This window comes from Myotis davidii, unplaced genomic scaffold, assembly GCF_000327345.1.
Source record: "Myotis davidii unplaced genomic scaffold, ASM32734v1 scaffold235, whole genome shotgun sequence".
NCBI lineage: Eukaryota > Metazoa > Chordata > Mammalia > Chiroptera > Vespertilionidae > Myotis > Myotis davidii.
The window spans coordinates 1,972,807-1,980,513 of record NW_006287462.1 but is presented as its reverse complement, the minus strand read 5'-3'; positions in this window follow the sequence as shown (position 1 = coordinate 1,980,513).

Genomic DNA, 7,707 nt, shown 5'->3' with positions numbered 1-7,707 from the left:
GACCCAGGAGCCAAACCTGAGCTGCTTACCCTGCCTCACCTATTCCTTCCCACAAAAAAAACACAATAAAGGCTCTTGCCCATGCCTTCCCCTCACTCCCTCTGAATCCTGACTGACCCTGGTGCTTCCCCATGTAGGCCGAGTCCTGTGGCATGCCCCCTCCACTTGGGCATTGTAAATAACAACAACTCTCTATCCCTCTCCCTTCCTCCCTGTAAAAAATCAATAAAATATATTTAAAATAAAATAAAATAAAACAGAGTCACAGGATCTCAGGTGGAAGTCAGAGTTAGAGTGAATTAGAAACACCAGTAAATTAGAAACACCTTTGGTCAAATAGAGGCATTAACTGAATGGGAGTGATGGAACAGGAACTGTCTGATAACAGAACGGAGGAGACAGAGAGAAAAGGTACATGTGGATGCTCAATAATCACCAACATGAAAACCAGGTCCACTCAGGCATCCATCTATGGCCCATATCTGATGGCTACAAAAATCGTCAACCTGCATGTTGCTTAATCAAATCCTAAAGAAAGTACTTTCTTTGATCATCCCTTCTTAAGTCTGAGTGGATTAACTGACAATACAGACCCATCTAGAAAAATGTGATAACAGGCAGCCAGTTACCCACAATGTACAGCAGCCTTTGGGAGTGGAGCTGTTAGCACAGCAGCCCAGACCCATCCTCCCACATGCACATGCCATATGATGGACCCAGTATTGTTTTAAAAGCATCACCAGTGATAACTGTGTTATGTCTATAACTATGCTGCACTGTAGATACAGTAGTTACTTCTTCTCAACAGAAGAAGAAACTGAGGTATAGAAGGATTAGACAAATGTAGGTACACGGCAGAAACTCATGCATTCTAGTTCCCCTTAACCCCTAGACTCTACTGCCGCCTCTTTCCTTCCATGCAGCTGAAACTCAGATTTCAAATGCCAGTGTGTCTTGCAAAGACTTCTCTTTGCCCCTTCCGCTGTGTTTTACAGGACAGGAGGCATTCTTCTGTCACACCCGGTCGCAGCAACGGCTCAAACAGTTGGCAGTTTATTTGTCTTGTGTGATTGGGAGGGAGGCCACACAGGGTCACTCAAGATAGTATCAGCAGCGGTTCTCAACCTGTGGGTCGCGACCCCTTTGGCGGTTGAACGACCCTTTCACAGGGGTCGCCTTAGACCGTCCTGCATATCAGATATTTACATTACGATTCATAACAGTGGCAACATTACAGTTGTGAAGTAGCAACGAAAATAATTTTATGGTTGGGTCACAACATGAGGAACTGTATTTAAAGAGCCAGAAGATTGAGAAGCACTGGTATCAGGAAGCCTATCTTTTTTCATGTTTCTATTCTGACATCCATAGACGTGGACTTTAGTCCTCAGGCGTGTGGCCTCACAGTTGCACAATGGCTACTGCATTTCCTGCCCTCTCTTCCCCATTCTTGAGAAGGGGGGTGGACAAAGGGGCTAGAAGCTAAATTGTAGATTCTAGAGAGATTATGACTGTTCAGGAAGCAATCACCTCTCCATAAACTTCTGCCTTTGGTAGAACTACACTGCGTAATTTTTAAACTTTGGTGGATAGCAAAACCACCGGGGAATCTTGGTAAAAATACAGAGGTGTGGGTCTTACTTCAACACAACTAGGCCTCTATGTTCTTTATTAGCTTTCAAGTGATTGAATACAACCAATGTTCAAGAACTACCATTCTAGGGCAACTGTCTACCCTTCCCCAACATGCAGATATTTTTCATTCTTTAGAAATGACTTGGCTATTTTTGCCTTTTGCTTTTTTAATGGATTTAATAAAACTGTCAGTTTTACATGATTTCTGTTGGGACTTAATTGGGGTAGCATTAAATCCAAAGATTATTTTGTAAAAATGTTTCTAAATTTTCTCTCTTTGTCCTTATATGATCCCTTGTAAATTGGTTTCTGCCCCACCACTCTACATGGAAAAAAACGTAAACTATAGCTCTTGTTTACTGCCATGGAATACATTTTCATTGTAAAATGTCCATTTGAGGAACAGTAGAAAACCAAAAATATTGCATGGAGAGGAAGATATTCTGTTCATCTTACATCAGTGTGTTGGTTGTAAGAACTGTGTTGATAAAGAAGTTGGGGACTGATTAAGGAATTTTTCCCCTCAAACTTATCTTTCCCATAAATGCTAGGAAAAACTAAAACTGGTGTATGCTCAGAGAACATATCACAATTCACTTGAATTTATCCACAAATCTCCAGAGTGGATAAAGTGCCTAAGTTCCATCATGTTCCATCAGGGAAAATGTTTTCACTTTATTTTATTTCTAGAAAGAAGTCAACAGCAGTATTGATTGACTTGACAGTTCTTTTACTTTTGAAGAAGCAAAATAAATGTGCTTAGAACTAGAATGATGAGAAGCAACACCATCCTTACCTCTGTCTTGCTGCACAGAGATTAGAAAACACATTAACTAGATAAGGAGATCGGTTTTCTTAAGCTATATACTCAATTCCACAAATTCTCACAAGGAATGGCAAGGGGGTTACCATTTGCTGTCAGTTACTGGAACCTCCATTGACTGTGGGGCAATTTTTTAGATCTGACCTCTTTCCTAGAACTGATGGCAAAGCTGGTATAAGAGGCAAATATATATCACCTATATTTCTTCATTTTTTTCCTCTTCTTTTCAAGCATGTTGCATGCTGACCAAGACACTGAAAAATGTATAAAACAATTTAGTTTAATCTGTTTAAATTATAGCTCTATTATTTATGAGTTGTAGGATCTTAGTATAATTGATAAAAATGTACCTCATTAGAAAAAAACATCTATACTCATAAAAGGGTAATATGCTAATTAGACCAGATGTCTTCTGGACATCCAACCAGACAAAACCACAGCGACTGCAAGGGCTGAGGGGCACAGGAGAGATGGGGCGGCATGGGAGAGGTGCTGCCGCTGCCACCACTGCCCTTTTTGCAGAGGCAGGGCAGGCTGGTCCGAGCGGGAGAGGGGGCTGCGCAGTTCTGGTCCCAGTGCTGCCCCTTCTGCAAAGGCAGCCACAGAGGCAGTGGCACAGCCCGGTCACTATGCCATGCCTCCGCAGAGGCTGGACGGGGTGTGACCTACTGTGCCTCAACCTCCCACAGCCCCTCCCCCACCCGGCTTGGTCCCAGATCGCCCCCGCGTCTTTGACATTAAAGAGTTAGACACTTAGACAAACTATATTTCCTTACTCAGTTTTCCCTTCTTGAAAGCACTTACCACTATCTGAAATTGTCTGAAGCCCCTCCCCCAGCCGGCTTGGCCCCAGATCGCCCCCCACCCACCAGTGGGCAGGGGGCAGGGCCAGCGCTAAGAAGTGAGGGCTGAGGGCTGGCAGCTATGGCAGCTGGCAGTAGCAGCAGCAGCAGAGTGATGGGGGTGGCACCTTCCCCTGATTGGCCTGGTTGCCTCTCACAGAGAGCAGCCAGACTGTGGTTCAGGGGAGTGGGCCTAAGCCATCAGTAGGACATCCCCTGAGGGCTCCTGGACTGTGAGAGGGGGCAGGCCAGGCTGAGGGACCACCCCCCGCACCCTCCCCAGTGCACGAATTTTCATGCACTGGGTCTCTAGTGGTATGATAAAAATAGTAAGTTCTTTGCAAAGTTGTTACAAGTACTAAGTTAGTAAATGGATTTGAAGATTCTTAACCTTGGGCAGTGTTTTTCAAATAGTTCTTCATGATCATTTAGTATGAAACTAATATAGTGGGTAGTAACCAAGTTAAAAACATGCAAATAGAATAGAAGATATCAGAGTGTGTCACAATACTGAGAGATATTTATTGGGTAGTAAACATCTTTTGCTTTAGTTTCTAACACATACTTGCATACACATGTATATACCAGCCACTATGAAAAATGTATTTCGTGCTATAGGTTGGGGTAAAAGAAGTTTTAAGAACACTAGTATAGGGCAAAGATTATATTCAATAGATATTAACACCTTTCTTTTCCTTGTTTATTTTACCTGTTACAAGGCTTGTGTACTGGAATTTGGTCACAACAAGTACAATTGATTCTTGGAATTTATAAGGATACAATAAAGCCCCATTGAGATGTGGCCACTGAATAGTTTCCCAGGCACCATCACCAGATACCCAGAGCACGTGTGATATAAACGGAGCCTTAGCAATTACAATTTACTACATGTCTGGTTGGGGAGAGATTAACTGGGGAACTTCTATGCATATATATGCACAGCCCAAGGACACAGACAATAGTGGGGTGAAGGCCTTGGAGGGGTGGGTACAGGGTGGAGGGCTCAATGGGAAAGTAAAAGGGGGACGCCAGTAATACTCTCAACAATAAAGACAAATTTTTTAAAAAAAACTATATACATTTATGCATGCAAAATGCTTGGCACTTAAATGATAAATAAATGGCAATGCTTACAAAAATAAAAACCAATTTACTACATCACAGATCATCAGACACACTTGCAGATAATGAAAACCTCAGTGGAATGTCAAATTTCCATAAGAAATCAACCTGATACACATATTTGTTCCCAAACTAATTTTCAGATCATCACATTAAGCTTCACGTAAATCATTTAACCCTTTCTAGACCTAAAGGTTCTCACCTGTGAAATGGGGATAATAGTATTTTTTGGTGAGCACTGAATGAGCTACCATGCACAGAGTATTTAGTATGAACTGAGCATTCCAGAGATGTTAGTTATTGTCTCGGGTCAAGGGCATAAGAAAACAGACCCTGAGAAGCAGGAACTGTTTGGGGGCATGATGTCAGGAACATCACCTATAAGGGAATGAGGAAGGCACAACTGGACAGAGGAAGAAGTCAAATATGTGGTTGCAACAGAGGCCCAAGGGGAGGGGCCTCTGGTGCTGAGATGGCCGCTCAGATGGTCCTGAATGAGGCAAGGGAATTAGCCCTTTTCTACTCCTGCATCAAGTAGAGGTAATCTTGGTTAAGTTAACTCTCTTTGCTGAGGGATAACACAAGAAAGTAATTCAGTGGAGAGAAATGAGCAGACGACTATCCCTGCTTGCACCACTGCAGCTGTCTCAAGGCCAGAACAGATATTCCTCATCTCCCTGTTCTGCCACACATTCTAGAGCCCCCTCACCCTCACTTTGCACCTCTCCTGGTACAGGTGGCATACCTGGTGGGCAGCCCAGATCTTCATCCCTTGTCTCCATGCCCATCTCAGGCCAAAGGCTGTTTTCCTAGTCCATTTGCCATCAAGACAGGGCAGAAGAAATCCAAGAAACATCCTTGTGGCCACCTGGGTGCTCAGTGTATTCTTCCCTGCCTCCCGTATGGGACAGCCTCCTTCTAACCCTTGCCTCCTCCTTTCCTTGACTTCCGGTCATTTGTCATGAGCAACTTGAAGTGACCTGGCAGAAGCTGTAGCTTAATGTTTAATGAGACCCTTACTTATCCTCCGGTAGGAGCATTCCCTTCTAGAAAGCAGTATCCATAGAGCGTGACAGTATGGGAAAGGGAGGAAACACAAACACTATTGGGGAACCAGATCCTTCAGATGCACAGAGGTTAGCATCGTAGGACAGGGAGCACAAATTGCTGAAATGGGTCTTTGGGAGTGATTGTGAGTGAGGCCATTTCTATTTCTACCCCGTGGCTCCCAAATGCATATACTCTACTGACAAGGGACCTAGCACTGGCCCCCATAATGGTCATCAATTTAGTGCATGTAAGGTGTACTGGAGTGTATATCAGGTGGCCCTCCATCCTTGCAAGGTATCATCCCAAGCCAATGCCCCAGCAGTGCCTACAAATGGCCATATCACTGCTTATCAGACTTGTTGCTGCTGGTTAGCATGGTAGGTACTAGGACCAGTGCATCTCATTGTTGATTGCCAGCATTGCCTGCTTTATTGTAAGTGGGCTCCTTGGAGATATTATAAGGGGTTCCAGGTCAGTGGACCAAACACTGTTAATACTTACATAATAATTTTGTTAGCCAAGGCCATGTGAACTGACGAAAGCTTGCCTTAGAATGAAGCCAAAACAGAGAAACAGAGAGAAACATTTCTGATGACATTGTTTGAGCACTTGATTTTTTAAGTACCTGAAATAAGATTGCTCTCATTTTTCAGCTACCTGAACTGATAAATTGCCATTCTTATTATTTGAGTTGGGTTTCTGTCACTTGCATCAAAATGAGTTTGGATGAAGCTACTGACTTACTTTCCAGGAATGCTTATACATTTATTCTTTTACAAAATTAGTACCCTAAATCAGGACTTATTCTGCCTCAAAAGTTATTTTCTATCTTCAGGCTGACTTTGAATTGCTGTGATTTGATCCAAATTGGGATAATTTTACACTTGAAATCTCAAAATAGATATTTCCAAGTTCTTGTGGGCCTTACAATGGGCATGTAGAGTTTCATCATCTGAGAGTCAGGAGGCAGGGATGTAGGGAGCGCGGGAACCACTTACTGAGCTCTTATCATATGCCAAGCACTGCTGTAAGTGCCTTTGCAATAGGAAAGTTCCTTCTCATTGTAACCCTGTGAGGTTGGTATTCATTTTCTCATGTTGACCCTGGGAAAAGAGGATGGAAAAACGTAGGTAACTGGCTTTAGGTCACTCGGTTAATGAGTAGAACAACCACAAACTCAAAACGTGCAGCACCGTGTACTGGCGGTGAGCCCAGCAGTGTGGGAGGTCAGCAGGAGTCAGAAAAGCCTCCTGGAAAAGTGGAAGCAAAACCTCTTTTCTCCTCTTTTCCATTTCACCTCCTGCAGTGCAACAGTGATCTGGTGTCCCGAGGCATCCTGCAAATTATTTGAACGGTAGTAGACGTGTATGAAAATCTTTATTGTTTTTTTAATCTGTTTCTCAGATGTATGCATGCAGATGCCTGATTTTTAAGTGAAAGGGATTATTTCATCTTTGTTTTAAAAGTAATTTCCTGATGTAAGTTATTGTAATAGTCATATTAGAATCATAAGAACACAGCTACACATGTCCCAGGCCCTCCCAGCCCGGTCTCTCTCCATCTCTGACCTGCTAGAAGTGGGGGGTCTCTTGGCTCAGAGTCTCTGCCCTTGAGGTCACATGAGCTTTGTCATCAACAAGTCATGTCAGACCCATTGACTTGAGGGGGTTTTGAGAGTCAGAGGTACTTTCTTCAACACACCTCCCTTCCAGTCGTCCCTGATAATCATAGACAAGCTCACCTCTTATATTTAATTCTCCACATGCCAGTTTCTAATTATATGTGCAAGGTTATTTTTAAAAATGTTTCTGAGCCCTTAATTGAAAGTATTTAAAGAACTTTCTAGGGACCATGTAAGCTCAGGACGAAAGAACCCATGGAGCCTCTCATTCTAGGCTCTGTGTTCATATCTAGTTTAGGTCAAGAATGAGTGACAGCAACAACTTTGGCACCCCTGGGGAGAGGGACTAATTCCATTTCTGGACCTAATCAGTTTGATCTCGTCTTTTGAGACTTTGGGGAAGAAAGCTCAGAATGTGACAGGACAGCTGGGGAGGCGCCATGGCTTCGTGGAATGAGACTCTGCTTAGGTCAGAGCCCTCTGGGGATTTGTCCTGACTGCCTCAGGCTGTGTGACCTGAGAGAATGCTTCACCTCTACTTGACTTAGTTTCCCCATCTATAAAATTGGAATCATAAATAGTACAGGCTCTGTAAGGGTTGCTGTGGGGAGATG